Below are 22293 nucleotides of genomic sequence, written 5' to 3' on the forward strand. Positions count from 1 at the left end.
GCTGCCTTTGCTCGCCCCGCCTGGGACCCCTAGCCTCATGGCTCTGGTAAGACTGGCATGGCACTGGAGCCCACTCTGACCCTTGCTCCCCACCTGAGTCCTGGCTAAGGCTTTCTCTGGAGGGCTGTGGCCGCGGTGGTCTTCAGGTGTAGGGGGTGTGTTTGCCAGCTTTGGGTAGGGGCATGGCAGGGCTGGGGATCCACAGAGCTTCTAGGCAGGGAGAGGCTCCTGGCTGCTCCCCTGCTCCCTCTGAGTCAGTTGCCTGGGATGTCGGGGCCTGAGACTGATGAGATGGGTGACTTTCCCGGGTTCTTCCTCTGCCAGGAACCCCTGGGCACATGCAGCTGGGACTTCCAATGGCAGCTGGGAGGCCAGTGAAAGGGTGTGCTGACACACGCTCCCTGGCCCCAGCGCACCTGGCAGGGCTTCAGCCCAGAGCCCGGGGTGGTTTGGGATGGAGTCCTGGGGTCCTTTGTTTCTCTGCCCTCGGAGAACCTGGAGGGCGCAGGGCTTGGCGCCCATGGGCTGCCTGGCCTGGTAACCTCCCACCTGCCCCAGCACAGAGGTGGCTTCCAGAACTGCCCCCTGACCAGGGGTGGGATGCACAGGGAGGAGCGAGTGAGCAAGCAGGAGCTTAGTCCTAGCAGGCCGCTCCCTCCATGCCCTTCTGTATGCCCACCCAGAGCTTTGTAAGCGAGGGCATGGGCTGGGGCAGACAGGTGGCAAGATGGGAGCCTGCTGGTTCCAGGAGAGGGAAGCGGAGAGCACAGCGATCCTGCCTCTGGGTCTCCGGCCAGTTGCTGGGTCACTTCTCCATGCCTCCGCCTCCTCGTGAGGCAGCGTAGTAGTCGGCTGAGTTAATGTATGGATAGCCCTTGGGACAGACCTGTCATGGGCATTGTGTAAGTTCCTATGGACGTGCCCTGTCTCTTCTAGACTAGGGGTTCTGGGTGGCCTTGGCCCTGTTGGTGCAGGGTGAGCCCTCACAGGTGCCCCAACCTCCCTTCCATCGCCTGCGGCCTTTGGTCATGTCATCCCACAGCAAGCTTGTCCCCTCCCCGCTGCTCTGCAGGCCAAGTTGCCCGGGACCTGCCTGCACACCATTCATGTTCTGCAGGCCCACAGCCTGCCTGCCAGGGATGTGGGTGAGTTGACCGAGAGAGGAGAAGGGAACTGAGGTTGCAATTGGAGCAGGGCAGGGACGGTGGGAGGTGGCAGGAGGGCTGGGCCTGCGAGGTCCTGGGAGGAGGGCCTGCAAAGAGTGACAGGCAAGGGCTGGTGATGGAGGGTGGGGCTTGGTGCGTCCCCAGGGATCCCTCTGGTGGTGAACTCTGCGTGGCTTGGGAGAGAATTGGCCCTCATTTCTTCTCCTCCAAGTGACCCACCCTGACTTCTGTGTGACCCTGTGGCTGCCCACGGCCTGCAACCACCGGCTCCAGACGCGCACTGTCAACAACTACAGAAACCCTGTCTGGAACCAGAGCTTCCACTTCCGGGTGCACAGCCAGATCAAGGTGGGCCTGCCTCAGCCCAGCCCTGCGTACCCCCAGTGCCACCCCCACCCCACCCCCCACCCCATGGCCCTGTCCCGCTGCTCCCCTTCCAGAACATGGTTGAGCTGAAAGTCTTTGACCAGGACCTGCTGACCAGCGACGACCCCGTGCTGTCAGTGCTGTTTGACATGGGCACTCTGCTGCCTGGGGAGTTCCGGCGCCAGAGCTTCTTGCTGAGCCTGCAGGCAAGACTCCACATGGGCGGCCACCCTCGGTACCACCAACGGGATGCTGCTTAAATGCCCCTCTTCAAAGAACTTGTTTACAGACCATGAGGTCAGGTTTCCCTGGTGCCGAGGCCCTTGTCAACCAGGACCTGCTTCCCAAGGAGCGGCCCCCTCCTCGGGGCCACATTATGGACAGCAGCCCTCCCCGCATTGGCACCCCTGGCTGGCATCTGGGTTGGAATCTGCACATACCCACACTGACACACACACTCACACTCACACTCACATTCCAACCCACACGCAGCCTCACACACATACACAGGTACACTCACACGCAAGCACACGCACTCAACCACTGTCACACTCACACATGCACAGCCATGTGGATACACATGCACACACACTCACATGTGCACACAACCACTCACATGCATGCCCACATACATGCACACGTCTTACCTTTATAACTTGCTTTTTCAAGGTGGGGAGCGGTTTGACGTTGAATTCCGCCTGCGGAGTGTGTGAGTTGGGGGTTGCGGGGGTCAGGGGAGTTGGGGGTTGCGAAGTAGGGAGAGGGGCTCTGGGTCAAATCTGTCCCTTCTGGAAGGAGAGAGCCTCGTGCGCTCAGGGCTGGTGTCCTTCCCCGGGGACCCTCTGTGGTTGGAAGGACTGCCTAGGCTTCCTTGGGGGCAAGAACCTGAGCCTCGCTCATGGCTTTTCCCAGGACAGACTGTGCGGAGCAGCTCACCAGCAACGGTGTCCTAGTGGTGAGTCAGATCATTGTAGTGATTGATTCAGGATCATAGTAGTGATTCGGGATCATAGTGGTGATTTGGGATGGTAATGGTGACTTAGGATCATGGTACTAATTCGGGATCATAGTAGTGATTCGGGATCATAGTAGTGCTGTGTGATCATGGTAGTGATTTGGGATCATAGTAGTGATTTGGGATCATAGTAGTGCTTTGGGGTCATAGTAGTGCTTTGTGATCATAGTAGTGCTTTGTGATCATAGTAGTGATTTGAGATCATAGTAGTGCTTTGTGATCATAGTAATGCTTTGGGATCATAGTAGTGCTTTGTGATCATAGTAGTGCTTTGGGATCATAGTAGTGCTTTGTGATCATAGTAGTGCTTTGGGATCGTAGTAGTGCTTTATGATCATAGTAGTGCTTTGTGATCATAGTAGTGCTTTGGGATCATAGTAGTGCTTTGGGATCATAGTAGTGATTTGGGATCACAGTAGTGATTTGGGATCATAGTAGTGCTTTGGGATTGTAGTGGTGAGTGACACACCCTCCCTCAGGCCATCTGCTCACCTGCCCTCCTGGCTGCAAGTCTGTCTGGACCAGGAAAGAGCAAAGTGGGAGGGGCTATGATTTCCAGAGGACATGGGACTGAGGAGCAGGAACCGCGGGCTGCAGGGGAAAGGGTAGTGGTGAGGTATCCTTGCGTGGGAGGGGCGGCATATGAATCTTCTCTTCCCAACACAGGCCCGTGAGCTTTCCCGCTTGCATGTGCGGCTGAAGAAGGCCGGGGACCAGAAGGGTGAGTCTCCCAGGTCACCAGGACAGCCCTGGCCCTCAGCCTATGTCTTCCCCCTTCCTCAGCTGCCCATCCTGGAAGAAGCTGCCAGCCACCTTTAGCCTCCGAAGGCTAGGGGCTGGGGGTGAAACTGCCCGGGCTTACCAAGACCTGGTCTTTTCCCATGACCCTGCTCCGAGGGGGCTGGGCTGGGGGTAACTCCTCCCAGCCTCTGCCAGCCACAGGGGCGGGAGACTCCTCACGGGCAGGGAACCCCCTCCCACCCCTACCTCGGTTACTTTCTCCAGAGTCAAAGGGAAAAGTTCAGCTTGTGGTCCCCGGGTCCTACGAGGGATCTCAGGAGGCCACCGTAGGCAGCGACTCCTTCCATTTCCACTTCCCCACCCGCTGGGAGCAGGAGCTGAGTATCCACCTGCAGGTAGGGTGCCCCCCCACTGACCCCCTGGAATTCAGGCCCACAGGGCCGGGTGGTACCCCTGCTCTGAGACTCGGGTAAGTGTACAGTTTTGGTCCCCTTGCAGAACGCCCCCCAGGTGCAACTGAAGGTGCCACTCAGGGCCCTGCCATCAGACCAGCTCGTGAGGCTGGTCTTCCCTACGTCCCAGGTACTCTTCACTCAGAGGAAGAGACCTTGATGTGGGTGTGGGACAGGGCCTCAGGCCAGTGCGGGGGTGGGGGCAGGGGGTGACTCCTTCTCTCCCTTTTCTTTTGGGCCAAGCCCCTGGGCTGGGCTGTGGGGGTGCATCCCTGTGGAGATGACTGGGGCATCCCAGGGCCGAAATTGGGGTGGAGGTGCCAGCCTTTCTGAGTGGTATTTTGCTGGTTTGCAGGAGCCTCTGATGAAGGTGGAGCTGAGAAAAGAAGACAGGTGAGAGGCTGGGCTGGGGGAGAGCAGCCGGGGGAGGGAGGGCGCTACGTGCAGCTGGGTGGCCTGGAGGACCGGAAGCAAGCGGGTGGCTGCAGCAGGGAGCTCCCAGTCTTGGGAAGGTGCTCAGAGCAGAGAGGGTCCTTCCTCAGCCTTGTAGTCTGCGTGTGGCCTCACTGGGTGGGAGAGAGGTGGGGGCTGAGGAGAGTAACACGCCTGGTTTGAGGAGCACAAAGACCAGAAGGAAGCAACCTTTTGGGTGGAAGCAACGTGGCTGGGCCTTCAAGAACTTTTGCTGGCCCTCGGTGTCTAGGAGCATAAGCAGCCCCAACTTAAAGGCCTTTGTTCCTTCTCAGCCCCCGTGCCCCCTCCCTAGTGTAGCCCTGGTCCAGCGTTGCAGGGGAGGGAGAAGCTGAGACTCAGGGCCACCTTTGGCCACAGGGACACCCTCATCTGCCGGCTGGTCTTGCTGTCATGCCAGGTGTGTTGGTGTGGCTCTGGGCCCACCATCCCCCCCGCACTCTCCAAGCTTCAGCACACAGGCTGAAGGGAGAGAAGAGATGGACGTGGATCTTGCAGGGAGATGGGCCCAGTGACCTCTTTTCTGACGAGGATGAGCACTGCCTCACTGTCCGTCCATCCCCCCACCCCACCCCCAGACCAGGGGAGCAGGCCGTGTGCCTGGGCTTCGAGCTGTGTGCTGAGGAGCAGGCCTTCCTGAGCAGGAGGAAGCAGGTGGTGGCCAAGGCCCTGCAGCAGGCCCTGCAGCTGGAGGGAGACCTGCAGGAGGACGAGGTCTGTCAGGCTGGGCAGGAGTGTGGGGGTCTCAGGCCGAGTGTTGAGCTGAGTGGGCCTCCACACTTCCATTGCCCGACCAGGGTTGGTTGTAAGGCGGACTTGTGTTTGCCTCTCGTCTGCCCACCTACCCCCCTTGTACTTCCCGGAGCTTTCTTGATGTTATCTTGGGCCCGATGCGGCTGAGCAGTGTCAGAACCACGGGCCCCACCAGGCGTAGCTACCCTTCTCTGGGCGTTGGCCCTTGGCCTGGAGCTGATTTTAAGACTGGGCCTCTCAGACAACTCGGTGGACATCTGGCCAGGCCTCTCTGCTGGTTGGGCTGGCTCCTAAGGAAATGAGCTCCTTGCAAGGGGAGAGGGACGCTGATTTGGGGGTTTTGAGGTGAGCCTGTGTCTTTTAAGAAGTGACCGCCGTACTCCCCAGGCTGGGGATGGGGAGATAAGGCCTGTGGCCTGTACGCTCCCTGGAGTTTTCAAAACCCGAAAGGACCCACCCTGCTGAAGGAGGTTATCCTGACATGACTCTCCTCAGCTGCTCTGACTCAGACCCGCTCCATGGGTCCCCACCAGACTCTGACCTATGCTAACTTGGTGGTGGGGCCAGGGGCAGGGGACTGAGTGGCCACTTGACTTGCTGTGTTCTCCTCCTGTGGTTTTTACTGCCCGGCGCACCCTGACCTCCCCTCCACCAACTGGAAGTCCCCGCAGGGCCTCCCTTGAACCCAGCTGTACTCTGACTTTCCAGGTCCCAGTGGTGGCAATCATGGCTACTGGTGGAGGGGTCCGGGCAATGACTTCCCTGTATGGGCAGCTGACCGGCCTCAGGGAGCTGGGCCTCTTGGACTGCGTCTTCTACATCACAGGGGCCTCGGGCTCCACTTGGTGAGCTGGCTGAGTGTGGGATCTGGGGGTGAGTGGGCAGAGGCAGGGGTGCCTGTGGTAAGGCTTCTACTGTGCCCCCTTGGCCTCCCTGACTAGATTGGAAGGTCTGCGAGGAGGCAGGTGGCAGGTGCGATATGCCCAAGGTGCCCCATGGGCTTCGGCTGTCTCCATGGAGCTGGAAGGCACCTGCGGGCTGCTGCCCTGGGAGAGAAGGTCCGAAGGGGTGTGAGGTCTCGGGGGACTCTTAGAGGAACCTGTCTGCCCCCGACCTCTGGCTTTGCCTAGGACCTTAGAAAACCTCTACAAGGATCCAGAGTGGTCGCAGAAGGACCTGGGGGGCACCACCGTACTACTGAAGACGCAGGTGACCAAGAACAAGCTGGGCGTGTTGGCTCCCAGCCAGCTGCAATGGTACTACCAGGAGCTGGAGGAGTGCGCTCGCCTGGGACACCCGGCCTGCTTCACCAACCTCTTTGCCCTCATCAATGAGGCCATGCGACATGATGGGGTACAGAAGGGCGGCCCACGGGGACGGGCCTGGACCTGGAGGCAGCCCTGCTGGGTAGCAGGGCGAGGGGAGATCTCCAGAGACCAGGCAGCAATGGGTTTACACGGAGGTATCTCCCTGCAGCCTGATGTCCACAAGCTCTCGGAGCAGCGACAGGCTCTGAGGCACGGCAAGAAACCTCTCCCCATGTAGTATGCCCTCAACACTAAGGGGCACGGCCTGTCCACCTTTGAATTTGGAGGCAGGTCGAGGCAGCTGGTTGAGGCCCTGGGCGGCCAGGGGTCGGGGAAGGGGTGGTTAGGATGGTGTGGGGAGGCAGTTTTTCATGCCCTTCTCCTTACACTCTGGTCCGGGACCCGAGTGAATCCAGACACCCATGACCCCAGAGTCACTTGGACTGGAGGGGAGTCGCCCCGTCCTTTGTGGCTGCCCTGCGTGGGTTCGGGTGGGCAGGAGGGTGGTGGCCAACAGCGGTCCCTTCCCACCGCAGAGTGGTGTGATTTCTCCCCCTACGAGCTCGGTTTCTCCAAGTAAGGTGCCTTCATCCCCTCCGAGCTCTTCGGCTCCGAGTTCTTCATGGGGCGGCTGATGAAGAGGATGCCTGAGTCCCGCATCTGCTTCCTGGAAGGTGAGGGGGTCTTGGAGAGAGAATGGGGGAGGGGAGGATGTTTCTGGGGGAGCCCCATCACTGAGGCGGGCAGCAGGGAAGGGTCAGGCTGTGACAGGAATGGTGGCTCTCGTCCCCTTGTGTCTGCACTCCCAGGCATCTGGACCAACCTATATGCAGCCAGCCTCCAAGACAGCTTATACTGGTCCTTGGAGCCCAGTCCGTTCTGGGATCGCTAGGCTCAGACCCTGACCAGCTTGGGTAGGTGCCCAGGCTCCGGGGCTGGTGCTGGGGGTGGGCAGGTGACTCCCAGCTCTGTGTGTGTGTGGTGGTGGGGGCACTGGTCTCAGCTCTTTCCCTCTCCGGGGTCACTGCCCTCAGACTGGGCTAGCACCCACGCCCCACTCTCTGGCTGTGCAGACAAGGAGCAGGTCCCAGTGCTGAAGATGGAAGTGCCACCCAGCCTGGCTGGGAGGATCGGGGAGTTGTTCTCTGGCCTCCTGACGTGGCGCCCGCTTGCCCAGGCCACCCACAACTTTCTGCGTGGTCTCCAGTTCCACAAAGACTATTTCCAGCACCCTCACTTCTCCTCCTGGAAAGGTAGCTTCTCCCACTGGGGCCCAGCCCCCTGATGTCTTCCCAGAGCTGTGGGCCTTGGCTCCAGGCCCCTCACCTCACCCCTTGGCTCCAGGCCTTCCATGTGTGGCCCCACGTGATGTGGGGAGTAGAGTTTCCTGCCTTCTCCTTCAGCTGGGGCTGGAGGTTGCTTCAGGGCTGGGGCCAGGTGGGTGGGGCCTGAGGGCGGAGTCTTTTTCCAGGAGCAGCCAGTGACTGCCACTGACCAGGGGAGCAAGCGTGGTGTCCTCAGCACCCATGCTCAAGGCTGCCCTCCCACCCTGCTCACCTCTCCAGACACCAAACTGGATGAACTCCCTAACCAGCTGACCCCTGGGGAGCCCCGCCTGTGCCTGCTGGACGTGGGCTACTTTGTCAACACCAGCTGCCCGCCCCTCCTGCAGCCCACCCGGGACGTGGACCTCATCCTGTCGCTGGACTACAACTTAAATGCCGCCTTTCAGGTGGGGGAGCTGATGAGTGGCACCCGAGGATGCTAGGGCGGCTTCACAGTGTGTGCCTTGCTGGCTTCCTCCCAACCCTATGAGACAGGGACCCACATGCTATGGGCTGAGCTGTCCAGAGAAACAAAAGCAGCAACACTCCTCTGTGTAGAAAGAAAGAGCTTTAGATGAAGAAGTCATTTTAGATCAGCAAGGCATCCCAGCCCAGTGTGATTCAAGACCATGCTAGTCAGAACCTTCCTCAGCCTCTGTGTAGCTGCAGGCAGATAATGCCCAGGCTGGCGTGAACACGGCCAAGTCAGCGGCTCTCCAGGCTGGTGGCCCCATGGGGCCGTCCCTGGAGACAGAATCCCAGCGAGGAGGAAGAGGCTCATAGCATCTCCCCTTCCTTCCAAGGAGGGATGACCAGACTTCCAACTGAGTGACAGGTGGGACTCCACCCCTGCACTTTCACGCAGGTCCAAGTGGACATACTATCTAACCACCACACCATGTCAAAACAACCAAACCAGGATCCCCACGATGGAGTCCATGCTGACTCACCGGGTCCCCCTTGGTGTGTTTCCGAGATCGAACTGCTTACGGGAGTAAAAATGCCCACGGAGCAGTTTGTCACAGGAAATCAGCCTCTAACAACCAATGGGTCAGTAGGCACAATTGTATGGCGATAAAATAGTAAAGGTCTAGTAAAGTCATAGAGGCTAGGAGAGATAGGGGAGCGAGAGTACAATAAAGGAGTCAGGCACGTTTTATGATAGCATGCTCACCTCAGCTCCTCTTGATGGACCACGTGGAAGTGGTTGGAAGAGAGAGCATCTGTATTATCTTGGGGTAGTTACAGGTAGCCTTAAGACATGCATATTCAGTAGTTACATACGCCACAAGGTGGGTGGGATCGACAGTAACGCACTGAGCTCACAAGTGAGGAAGCCTAACAGCTGCATTGGGGGAAGCTGAGAGGGGGGGTGGGCGACAGCAGGAAGAGAGAGCCAGAGGATGTCTGCCTCTGTAGGGAGATCAGACCAGCCATGTGCTCACTTGAAGACAGCATGGCTGTCAAGGGAGATTCTGTGGCTACCAACGTGGAGGCACAAGTTCAGGAACGTGGTGCTCGGCCCTCTCTCCATGGAGCAGCGGGTGCTTTCCCAGTGCTGACCCTGCAGAACCTCGCCCAGCACATAACTGCTTCACCACCAGCACTCCCTGTGAAAAGAACTGGGGTTTCATTCATGCTCCATCAGGGGGCTTTCTCCGCAATGGGGAGAGGATGTGATGGTGAATCTGGTTGGCTGCACCTGCACCCCGGCTGGTTGCAGGCCGTCGACACCCCAGCGTTTAGTTTCTGTGTTAATTTAGTGAGAGGTGTGTGCCCTTCATGGCTGGCCTCAGCGATGGCTACAGTCCGTTTGGTGGAGCTCTGAGGGGCTGTGGCACGGCTGTCCACTCCGACTGATGCTTGGTCCTATGTGACGTCAGTGTCCAGGACCAAGGGAGCCCAAGGCTAGCCGTCTCCTGCCCTCTGTGCCCCTGCAGCAGCTGCAGCTGGTGGGCCGCATGTGCCAAGAGCAGGGCATCCCGTTCCCGCCCATCTCTCCCAGCCTTGATGAGGAGCGCCAGCCTCGGGAGTGCCACAAGTTCTCTGATCCCGGCCGGCCTGAGGCCCCAGTCATTCTGCACTTCCCCCTGGTCAACGACTCCTTCCGGGACCACTCAGCCCCTGGTGAGCCAGCTTGCCGCCACCCCCTTCCTGGTGTCCCAGCCTCCCCGACCCAGCAGACCCGCCCTCCACCCCAGCACCCTGCCCCTCCATGCCCACGATGTGCTCTCTGCACAGGGGTCCCTAGGACACCCGAGGAGCAGGAGGCCGGCCGGGTGAACCTGTCTCCGTCTGACTCCCCCTACCACTACTCGAAAGTGACCTATAGCCAAGAGGACTTGGACAAGTTTCTGGGCCTGGCCCACTACAACATCTGCAACAACCAGGAGCGGCTGCCGGCTGCCCTGCGCGAGGCCGTGCGAAAGAGGAGGCAGCGCTGACAGCCCGCCCCGAGTGACGCCATGCCTCAGCCTCAGAGAGCCATCCCCCAGTGTTCTGGGGCCTCGGAGGGCCTGGTTGGCCCCAGCAGCACCCTTCCTAGCCTTGGGTGTATGCCCTGGTACCCCAGACGGGGCAGGAGCTGCCAGCACCTCACAGAGGGCCATCTGCACTGTGAACTGAAGCTGTGACTACGGGCTTGCCACAGCTCAGCAGCTGCTCTGGTCCTGGGCCCTGGGCCCCTGGAGCAGGCCACAGTGGGCCTCTTCTCCAAGCACTGGGAGAGGTGGGGTGCAGAGGTGCTGTCGCAGCCGGGGTGCAAATGGGGTGGGGTTGGGGTTCGGGGTGGCTGGGCCCGGTGTAGAGTGCTGGCACTGGGGGGAGGGTCCCAGTCTCCCCCGCCCTGCTGCTCTGAATGCTGTACGCAGGGACTCGGGGGCTGCACACATTACAGGACTCGTCCCACCAACGGTCTGAGGATGTCATTGCTGCTACGAATGGGGAGACCTTTGGTACCACCATCAAAGACCAGTTTAGGAAACAAGACAAGGACACATCTCCCTGGCCCCGCAAAGAGTTCCCAGCCTCTTGGTGCTGTGCCACCCTTTCCCAGCAGGAAGTCCCGTAGGAGGTGTCTGCTTCGGGCACCCCTGCCCCACCCTCCCAGCCAGTAGCTGCCCTCTTTGCCGGGTGGGGGTCAGAGCACCTTGAGGAAGAGCCTAGGAAGGTGTGACCTCGGAAGGGCTGCCTCTTACCAGGAGCTGCCCATTCCCAGGGTGCTGCGTGGTGGCCTGGCTAGACTGTGGCGAGCCTGCATGGGCAGTCTGTGGCTGGTTCCATGTGGTGACCTGGATGGAGCACGTCCTCACCTACAGCCCCAGGGTCACTTCTGGGCTCACCCACTCACTTACAGCCCCAGGGTAACTTCTGGCCCCACCCACCCCTGTGGAGGAGCAGCGAGGCCCAGTGAATGAATATTGGGTCCCTGGGTCACACCTGCCCCACCACCACCTCCCTGACAATACCCCACGTTCCTCTAGCATTGGTAACCACGTGGATTCCCATGACACTCCCCTTCCCCCTTCCCCACAATGCATGGCTGAGTGACTCCAGGTTGGGCACAGAGTGAGAGTCAGGGCAGGAGTGACTGCTCAGTACCCCTGTGTCCAGGATGAGGCTTCACCCCAGCCATTCATCCCATTCATGAACTGGACCCCATGGGAGAGTGCGTGGAGGTGGGCAATTACAGCGGAGATGATGCCCCAGGATGTCTCCACTGGTGGAGGGTGGTGGGCTCAGGGGTGCTGCACATTCTGGGGGGTGGGAGTAGGGGGGAACAGGGGCTCCTGCTTGCACATGTGAGAGAGAGAGAGAGAGAGAGAGAGCCTTACCCTGCCCTGCCTTCTCTGCCTCCACCTTCTGACCCCTGACTAGATTCTCTTCTCGCCTTGGAGGGCGACGGGGCCTGTGCCTTGGGAGAGTTGCAGGGGACTGTGACAGCAAGGGACGGGGAGGCAGCAGGCTGCCCATGAGCCGAGGTTGGTTTGGAGAGGGAAGGGGAGAAGGCAGGCTAAAGGGCACAGTTGCAGGAGGCCAAGTCCAGGCAAGCTTGCTGGGACTATGCCAAGAGAGGCTGCACTAACCCCGTGCTGCTCCAGTAGGCAAGGCGTTCCGAGAGGGCCTGCTCTTCTCCGCAGACCAGCCAGCAGCAGGAAGCTGAAGGATCGCACGGGTCTGCAGATGTGTGTGTGTGCCCATGGACGCACACCACACAGACACACACACATGGATGGACATACCACAGGCATGTATACCATAAACACACCTGGATGAACACATACCACACCGATGGACACGCATCTGGACTATGTAGGGTAACTAGCGGGCACTTGGACTGTCTAGGTTACCTAACGGGCACTTGGATTATCTAGGTTAACGAACGGGCACTTGGATTATGTAGGTTACCTAGCCGCCACTTGGGCTATGTAGGTTAGCTAAAAGGCATTTGGACTATCTAGGTTCCCTAGCGGGCACTTGTACTATCTAGGTTACCTAGCTGGCACTTGGACTATGTAGGTCAACTAGCGCGCCCTTGGACTATCTATGTTAGCTAACGGGCACTTGGACTATGTATGTTCCAGAGCGGTCATTTGGATTATGTAGGTTGCCTAGCGGACATTTAGACTATGTAGGTTTCCTTGCGGGCATTTGTACTATGTAGGTTACCTAGCGGGCACTTGGACTATGTAGGTTCCCTAACGGGCACTTGGACTATGTAGGTTCCCTAGCGGTCACGTGGACTATGTAGGCTCCCTAGAAGGCACTTGGACTATGTAGGTTAACTAGCGGGCACTTGGACTATCCTGGTTACCAAGCGGGCACTTGGACTATGTAGGTTACCCAATGGGCACTTGGACTATCTAGGTTAACGAACGGACACTTGGACTATGTAGGTTAGCTATCAGGCACTTGGACTATCTAGGTTACCTTGCGGACACTTGGACGATTTAGGTTAACTAGCGGGCACTTGGACTATCTAGGTTAACTAGCAGGCCCTTGGACTATCTAGGTTTACCAGCGGGCACTTAGACTATCTAGGTTAACTAACGGGCACTTGGACTATGTAGTTTCCCTAGCGGGCATTTGGATTATTTAGGTTACCTAGTGGGCACTTGGACTATGTAGGTTATCTAGCGGGCACTTGGACTACGTAGGTTAACTAGAAGGCACTTGGACTATCAAGGTTACCTAGCGGGCCCTTGGAATATGTCGGTTACCAGCGGGCACTTGGACTATCTAGGTTAACGAACGTGCACTTGGACTATGTAGGTAACCTAGCGGGCACTTGGACTGTCTAGGTTACCTAGCGGGCACTTGGACTATCTAGGTTAACGAACGGGCACTTGGACTATGTAAGTTAACTAGCGGACACTTCGACTATCTAGGTTAGCTAACGGGCAATTGGACTATATAAGTTGCGTAGCGAGCACTTGGACTATGTAGGTTCCCTAGCGGGCACTTGGACTATGTAGGTTCCCTATCGGGTACTTGGATTGTCTAGGTTAACTAGGGGGCAATTGGACTGTCTAGGTTACCTAGTGGGCACTTGGATTATGTACGTTAGCTATCGGGCATGGGCTATCTATGTTACCTAGCGGGCACTTGGACAATGTAAGTTAACGAACGGGCACTTGGACTATGTAGTTTACCTAGCGGGCATTTGGATTATTTAGGTTACCTAGTGGGCACTTGGACTATGTAGGTTATCTAGCGGGCACTTGGACTACGTAGGTTAACTAGAAGGCACTTGGACTATCAAGGTTACCTAGCGGGCCCTTGGAATATGTCGGTTACCAGCGGGCACTTGGACTATCTAGGTTAACGAACGTGCACTTGGACTATGTAGGTAACCTAGCGGGCACTTGGACTGTCTAGGTTACCTAGCGGGCACTTGGACTATCTAGGTTAACGAACGGGCACTTGGACTATGTAAGTTAACTAGCGGACACTTCGACTATCTAGGTTAGCTAACGGGCAATTGGACTATATAAGTTGCGTAGCGAGCACTTGGACTATGTAGGTTCCCTAGCGGGCACTTGGACTATGTAGGTTCCCTATCGGGTACTTGGATTGTCTAGGTTAACTAGGGGGCAATTGGACTGTCTAGGTTACCTAGTGGGCACTTGGATTATGTACGTTAGCTATCGGGCATGGGCTATCTATGTTACCTAGCGGGCACTTGGACAATGTAAGTTAACGAACGGGCACTTGGACTATGTAGTTTACCTAGCAGGCACTTGGACTATGTAGGTTAACTAGCGGGCACTTGGACTATCTAAATTACCTACGGGCACTTGGACTATGTACGTTCCCTAGCGGGCACTTAGGCTATCTACGTTACCTAGAGGGCACTTGGACTATGTAGGTTAACGAACGGGCACTTAGACTATGTAGGTGACCTAGTGGTCACTTGGACTGTCTAGGTTACCTAGCGGGAACTTGGACTATGTAGGTTAACTAGCGGGCACTTGGACTATCTAGGTTAACTAGCGGGCCCTTGGTCTATGTAGGTTAACTAGCAGGCCTTTGTTCTATGTAAGTTAAATAGAGGGCACTTTGATGATCCTGGTTAACTAGCGGACACTTGGACTATCTAGGTTAACTAGCGGGCACTTGGACTATGTTTATTCCAGAGCGGGCACTTGGACTATGTAGGTTCCCTAGCGGGCACTTGGACTATCTAGGTTCCCTAAAGGGCACTTGGACTATGTAGGTTCCCTATGGGGCACTTGGAGAATGTAGGTTAACTAGGGGGCACTAGGACTATGTAGGTTACCTAGCAGGCCCTTGGACTATCTAGGCTACCTAGCGGGCATTTGGATTATGTAGGCTCCCTAGCGGGCATTTGGACTATATAGATTCCTTAGCGGGGACTTATACTTTGTAGGTTACCTACCTGGCACTTGAACTATCTACGTAACCTAGCGGGTACTTGGAGTATGTAGGTTACCTACCGGGCTGTTGGACTACCTAGGTTACCTAGCGGGCACTTGGACTATGTAGGTTACCTAGCGGGCACTTGGACTATGTAGGTTAACTAGTGGGCACTTGGATTATCTAGGTTAACTAGCGGGTACTTGGACTATCTAGGTTAACTAGGGGTCCCTTGGACTACGTATGTTAACTAGCGGACACTTCCACTATGTAGGTTACCTAGCAGGCACTTGGACTATCTAGGTTAACTAGCGTGCACTTGGACTATGTAGGTTAACTAGCATACACTTGTACTATGTAGGTTACCTAGCGGGCACTTGGACTATGTAGGTTAACTAGCGGGCCCTTGGACTATCTAGGTTACCTAGCAGGCACTTGAACTATGTAGGTTAACTAGCGGGCACTTGCAATCTCTAGGTTACCTAGCGGGCACTTGTACTATGTACCTTCCCTAGCGGGCACTTGGACTATCTATGTTAACTAGCGGACACTTGGACTATGTAGGTTACCTAGCGGACACTTGGACTATGTAGGTTACCTAGCGGGCACTTGGACGATGTACGTTAACTAAGGGCACTTGGACAATCTAGGTTAACTAGCGGGCACTTGGACTATCTAGGTTACCTAGCAGGCACTTGGACTATGTAGGTTAACTAGCAGAGACTTGCACGATCTAGGTTAACTAGCGGGCCCTTGCACTATGTAGGTTAACAAGCGGTCCCATGGATTATGTAGGTTTACTAGGGGGCACTTGGACTATCTAGGTTAACTAGCGGGCACTTGGACTATGTAGTTTCCCTAGCGGGCATTTGGACTATTTAGGTTACCTAGCGGGCACTTGGACTATGTAGGTTTTCCAGCGGGCACTAGGACTATCTAGGTTACCTAGCAGGCACTTTGACTATCTAGGTTAACTAACGGGCACTTGGACTATGTAGGGTAACTAGCGGGCACTTGGACTGTCTAGGTTACCTAACGGTCACTTGGATTATCTAGGTTAACGAACGGGCACTTGGACTATGTAGGTTACCTAGCCACCACTTGGACAATCTAGGTTAGCTAACAGGCACTTGGACTATCTATGTTCCCTAGCGGGGACTTGTACGATCTAGGTTACCTAGCTGGCACTTGGACTGTGTAGGTCAACTAGCGGGCCCTTGGACTATCTAGGTTAGCTAACGGGCACTTGGACTATTTATGTTCTAGAGCGGGCACTTGGAATATGTAGGTTGCCGAGCGGGCATTTAGACTATGTAGGTTTCCTTGCGGGCATTTGGACTATGTAGGTTACCTAGCGGGCACTTGGACTATGTAGGTTCCTAACGGGCACTTCGACTATGTAGGTTCCCTAGGAGTCACGTGGACTATGTATGTTTCCCTAGAAGGCACTTGAACTATGTAGGTTAACTAGCGGCAAATGGACTATCCAGGTTACCAAGGGGCACTTGGACTATGTAGGTTACCCAATGGGCACTTGGACTATCTAGGTTAACGAACGGACACTTGGACTATGTAGGTTAGCTATCAGGCACTTGGACTATCTAGATTGCCTAGCAGGCACTTGGACTATGTAGGTTACCTAGCGGACACTGGGAAGATTTAGGTTAACTAGTGGGCACTTGGACTATCTAGGTTAACTAGCAGGCCCTTGGACTATCTAGGTTTACTAGCGGGCACTTGGACTATCTAGGTTAACTAGCGGGCACTTGGACTATGTAGGTTAACTAGCGGGCACTTGCACTCTCTAGGTTACCTAGCGGACCCTTGGACTATGTACCTTCCCTAGCGGGCACTTGGACTATCTAGGTTACCTAGCAGGCACTTGGATTATGAAGGATCCCTAGCGGGCAATTGGACTATCTAGGTTACCTAGCTGGCACTTGGACTATGTAGGTTAACTAGCGGTCACTTGCACGATCTAGGTTAACTAGCGGGCCCTTGCACTATGTAGGTTAACTAGCGGGCCCATGGATTATGTAGGTTTACTAGGGGGCACTTGGACTATCTAGGTTAACTAGCGGGTACTTACACTATCTAAGTTACCTAGCGGGCCTTGGACTATGTACGTTCCCTAGCGGGCACTTGGACTATCTACGTTCCCTAGCGGGCACTTGGACTATCTATGTTAACTATCGGGCACTTGGAATATGTAGGTTAACTAGCGGACACTTGCACTATGTAGGTTACCTAGCAGGCACTTGGACTATCTAGGTTAACAAGCGGACACTTGGACTATCTAGGTAAACTAGCGTGCACTTGGACTATGTAGGTTCCTTAGCGGGCACTTGGACTTTCTAGGATGCCTAGCGGGCACTTGTACTATGTAGGTTAACTAGCGTGCCCTTGGACTATCTAGGTTACGTAGCGGGCACTTGGTATATAGGTTAACTAGCGGGCACATGGACTATGTAGGTTAACTAGCGGACACTTGCACGATCTAGGTTAACTAGCGGGCCCTTGTACTACGTAGGTTAACTAGCGGGCCCATGGATTATGTAGGTTTACTAGCGGGCCCTTGGACTATCTAGGTTACCTAGCAGGCACTTTGACTATCTAGGTTAACTAACGGGCACTTGGACAATGTAGGGTAACTAGCGGGCACTTGGACTGTCTAGGTTACCTAGCGGTCACTTGGATTATCTAGGTTAATGAACGGGCACTTGGACTATGTAGGTTACCTAGCCACCACTTGGACAATCAAGGTTAGCTAACAGGCACTTGGACTATCTATGTTCCCTAGCGGGCACTTGTACAATCTAGGTTACCTAGCTGGCACTTGGACTATGTAGGTCAACTAGCGGGCCCTTGGACTATCTAAGTTAGCTAACGGGCACTTGGACTATTTATGTTCCAGAGCGGGCACTTGGAATATGTAGGTTGCCGAGCGGGCATTTAGACTATGTAGGTTTCCTTGCGGGCATTTGGACTATGCAGGTTACCTAGCGGGCACTTGGACTATGTAGGTTCCCTAACGGGCATTTCGACTATGTAGGTTCCCTAGGAGTCACGTGGACTATGTATGTTTCCCTAGAAGGCACTTGAACTATGTAGGTTAACTAGCGGCAAATGGACTATCCAGGTTACCAAGCGGGCACTTGGACTATGTAGGTTACCCAATGGGCACTTGGACTATCTAGGTTAACGAACGGACACTTGGACTATGTAGGTTAGCTATCAGGCACTTGGACTATCTAGATTACCTAGCAGGCACTTGGACTATGTAGGTTACCTAGCGGACACTGGGAAGATTTAGGTTAACTAGTGGGCACTTGGACTATCTAGGTTAACTAGCAGGCACTTGGACTATCTAGGTTAACTAGCGGGCACTTGGACTATGTAGGTTAACTAGCGGGCACTTGCACTCTCTAGGTTACCTAGCGGACCCTTGGACTATGTTCCTTCCCTAGCGGGCACTTGCATATCTAGGTTACCTAGCAGGCACTTGGATTATGAAGGGTCCCTAGCGGGCAATTGGACTATCTAGGTTACCTAGCTGGCACTTGGACTATGTAGGTTAACTAGCGGACACTTGCACGATCTAGGTTAACTAGCGGGCCCTTGCACTATGTAGGTTAACTAGCGGGCCCATGGATTATGTAGGTTTACTAGGGGGCACTTGGACTATCTAGGTTAACTAGCGGGTACTGACACTATCTAAGTTACCTAGCGGGCACTTGGACTATGTACGTTCCCTAGCGGGCACTTGGACTATCTACGTTCCCTAGCGGGCACTTGGACTATCTATGTTAACTATCGGGCACTTGGAATATGTAGGTTAACTAGAGGACACTTGCACTATGTAGGTTACCTAGCAGGCACTTGGACTATCTAGGTTAACTAGCGGGCCCATGGATTATGTAGGTTAACTAGCGGGCCTTTGGACTATCTAGGTTACCTAGCAGGCACTTGGACTATATAGGTTACCTAGTGGGCACTTGGACTATCTAGTTTAATGAACGGGCACTTGGAATATGCAGGTAACCAAGCGGGCACTTGGACTGTCTAGGTTACCTAGCGGGCACTTGGACTTCTAGGTTAACAAACGGGCTCTTGTACCATGTAGGTTGCCTAACGGGCACTTGGACTATCTAGGTTACCTAACGGGCACTTTGACTATCTAGGTTACATAGCGGGCACTTGGACTATGTAGCTTAACTAGCGAGCACTTGGACTCTAGGTTACCTAGCGGGCACTTGGACTATCTAGGTTACCTAGTGGGCCCTTGGACTATGTAGGTTTCCTAGCGGGCACTTGGACTATCTAGGTTAACTAACGGGCACTTGGACTATGTAGGTTCCCTAGCGGCCCTTGGACTATGTAAGTTCCCTAGCGGGCACTTGGGCTATGTGGGTTCCCTAGCAGGCATTTGGACTATCTAGGTTAACTAGCGAACCTTGGACTATGTAGGTTAACTAGCGGGCCCTTGGACTATGTAGGTTAACTAGCGGGCACTTGTACTCTCTAGGTTACCTAGCGGGCACTTCGACTATGTAGGTTCCCTAGCGGGCACTTGGACTATGTGGGTTAACTAGAGGGCATTTGGACAATGTAGGTTACCTAGCGGGCACTTGGACTATGTAGGTTCCCTATCGGGCACTTGGAGAATGTAGGTTAACTAGGGGGCACTAAGACTATGTTGGTTACCTAGCGGGCCCTTGGACTATCTAGGCTCCCTAGCGGGCATTTGGACTATATAGATTCCTTAGCGGGCACTTAGACTTTGTAGGTTACCTAGCGGGCATTTGGACTATCTAGGTTACCTAGCTGGCACTTGAATTATCTACGTTACCTAGCGGGTACTTGGAGTATGTAGGTTACCTACCGGGCTGTTGGACTATCTAGGTTACCTAGCGGGCACTTGGACTATCTAGGTTAACTAACGGGCACTTGGACTATGTAGGTTAACTAGCGGCCCTTGGACTATGTAAGTTCCCTAGCGGGCACTTGGACTATGTGGGTTCCCTAGCGGGCATTTGGACTATCTAGGTTACCTAACGGGCACTTGGACTATGTACTTTAACTAGCGGGCATTTGGACTGTCTAGGTTACCTAGCGGGCACTTGGACTTCTAGGTCAACGAATGGGCTCTTGGACCATGTAGGTTGCCTAACGGGCACTTGGACTACCTAGGTTACCTAACGGGCACTTTGACTATCTAGGTTACATAGCGGGCACTTGGACTATGTAGGTTAACTAGCGAGCACTTGGACTCTAGGTTACCTAGCGGGCACTTGGACTATCTAGGATACCTAGGGGGCCCTTGGACTATGTAGGTTTCCTAGCGGGCACTTGGACTATCTAGGTTAATGAACGGGCACTTTTACTATGTAGGTAACCTAGCGGGCACTTGTATAGTCTAGGTTACCTAGCGGGCACATGGACTATCTAGGTTAACGAACGGGCACTTGGACTATGTAGGTTACCTAGCGGGCACTTGGACTATCTAGGATCCCTATCCGACATTTGGACTACTTAGGTTACCTAGCGGGCACTTGGACTATCTAGGTCAACTAGCGGGCCCTTGTACTATGTAGGATAACTAGCGAGCACTTGGACTATCTAGGTTATCTAGCGGACCTTGGACTATGTAGGTTAACTAACGGGCCCTTGGACTCTGTATGTTAACTAGCGCGCACTTGGACGATCTAGGTTAACTAGAGGGCACTTGGACTGTCTAGGTTACCTAGCTGGCACTTGGACTATGTAGGTCAACTAGCGGGCCCTTGGACTATCTAGCTTAGCTAACGGGCACTTGGACTATTTATGTTCCAGAGCGGGCACTTGGAATATGTAGGTTGCCGTGCGGGCATTTAGACTATGTAGGTTTCCTTGCGGGCATTTGGACTATGTAGGTTACCTAGCGGGCACTTGGACTATGTAGGTTCCCTAACGGGCACTTCGATTATGTAGGTTCCCTAGGAGTCACGTGGACTATGTTTGTTTCCCTAGAAGGCACTTGAACTATGTAGGTTAACTAGCGGCAAATGGACTATCCAGGTTACCAAGCGGGCACTTGGACTATGTAGGTTACCCAATGGGCACTTGGACTATCTAGGTTAATGAACGGACACTTGGACTATATAGGTTAGCTATCAGGCACTTGGACTATCTGGATTACCTTGCAGGCACTTGGACTATGTAGGTTAACTAGCGGACACTTGCACGATCTAGCTTAACTAGCGGGCCCTTGCACTATGTAGGTTAACTAGCGGGCCCATGGATTATGTAGGTTTACTAGGGGGCACTTGGACTATCTAGGTTAACTAGCGGGTACTGACACTATCTAAGTTACCTAGCGGGCACTTGGACTATGTACGTTCCCTAGCTAGCACTTGGACTATCTACGTTCCCTAGCGGGCACTTGGACTATCTATGTTAACTATCGGGCACTTGGAATATGTAGGTTAACTAGAGGACACTTGCACTATGTAGGTTACCTAGCAGGCACTTGGACTATCTAGGTTAACTAGCGGGCCCATGGATTATGTAGGTTAACTAGCGGGCCCTTGGACTATCTAGGTTACCTAGCAGGCACTTGGACTATATAGGTTACCTAGTGGGCACTTGGACTATCTAGTTTAATGAACGGGCACTTGGAATATGCAGGTAACCAAGCGGGCACTTGGACTGTCTAGGTTACCTAGCGGGCACTTGGACTTCTAGGTTAACGAACGGGCTCTTGTACCATGTAGGTTGCCTAACGGGCACTTGGACTATCTAGGTTACCTAACGGGCACTTTGACTATCTAGGTTACATAGCGGGCACTTGGACTATGTAGCTTAACTAGCGAGCACTTGGACTCTAGGTTACCTAGTGGGCACTTGGACTATCTAGGTTACCTAGTGGGCCCTTGGACTATGTAGGTTTCCTAGCGGGCACTTGGACTATCTAGGTTAACTAACGGGCACTTGGACTATGTAGGTTCCCTAGCGGTCCTTGGACTATGTAAGTTCCCTAGCGGGCACTTGGGCTATGTGGGTTCCCTAGCAGGCATTTGGACTATCTAGGTTAACTAGCGAACCTTGGACTATGTAGGTTAACTAGCGGGCCCTTGGACTATGTAGGTTAACTAGCGGGCACTTGTACTCTCTAGGTTACCTAGCGGGCACTTCGACTATGTAGGTTCCCTAGCGGGCACTTGGACTATGTGGGTTAACTAGAGGGCATTTGGACAATGTAGGTTACCTAGCGGGCACTTGGACTATGTAGGTTCCCTATCGGGCACTTGGAGAATGTAGGTTAACTAGGGGGCACTAAGACTATGTAGGTTACCTAGCGGGCCCTTGGACTATCTAGGCTCCCTAGCGGGCATTTGGACTATATAGATTCCTTAGCGGGCACTTAGACTTTGTAGGTTACCTAGCGGGCATTTGGACTATCTAGGTTACCTAGCTGGCACTTGAATTATCTACGTTACCTAGCGGGTACTTGGAGTATGTAGGTTACCTACCGGGCTGTTGGACTATCTAGGTTACCTAGCGGGCACTTGGACTATCTAGGTTAACTAACGGGCACTTGGACTATGTAGGTTAACTAGCGGCCCTTGGACTATGTAAGTTCCCTAGCGGGCACTTGGACTATGTGGGTTCCCTAGCGGGCATTTGGACTATCTAGGTTACCTAACGGGCACTTGGACTATGTACTTTAACTAGCGGGCATTTGGACTGTCTAGGTTACCTAGCGGGCACTTGGACTTCTAGGTCAACGAATGGGCTCTTGGACCATGTAGGTTGCCTAACGGGCACTTGGACTACCTAGGT

General features: G+C 54.6%; 1 pseudogene; it reads left to right on the forward strand.

Annotated features, from left to right (window-relative positions):
* Nucleotides 1-37: 37 nt before the first annotated feature.
* Nucleotides 38-10040, forward strand: LOC142437477 (cytosolic phospholipase A2 beta-like; annotated as a pseudogene).
* Nucleotides 10041-22293: the final 12253 nt, after the last annotated feature.

Source organism: Tenrec ecaudatus, chromosome 1 (assembly GCF_050624435.1).
Source record: "Tenrec ecaudatus isolate mTenEca1 chromosome 1, mTenEca1.hap1, whole genome shotgun sequence".
Lineage (NCBI taxonomy): Eukaryota > Metazoa > Chordata > Mammalia > Afrosoricida > Tenrecidae > Tenrec > Tenrec ecaudatus.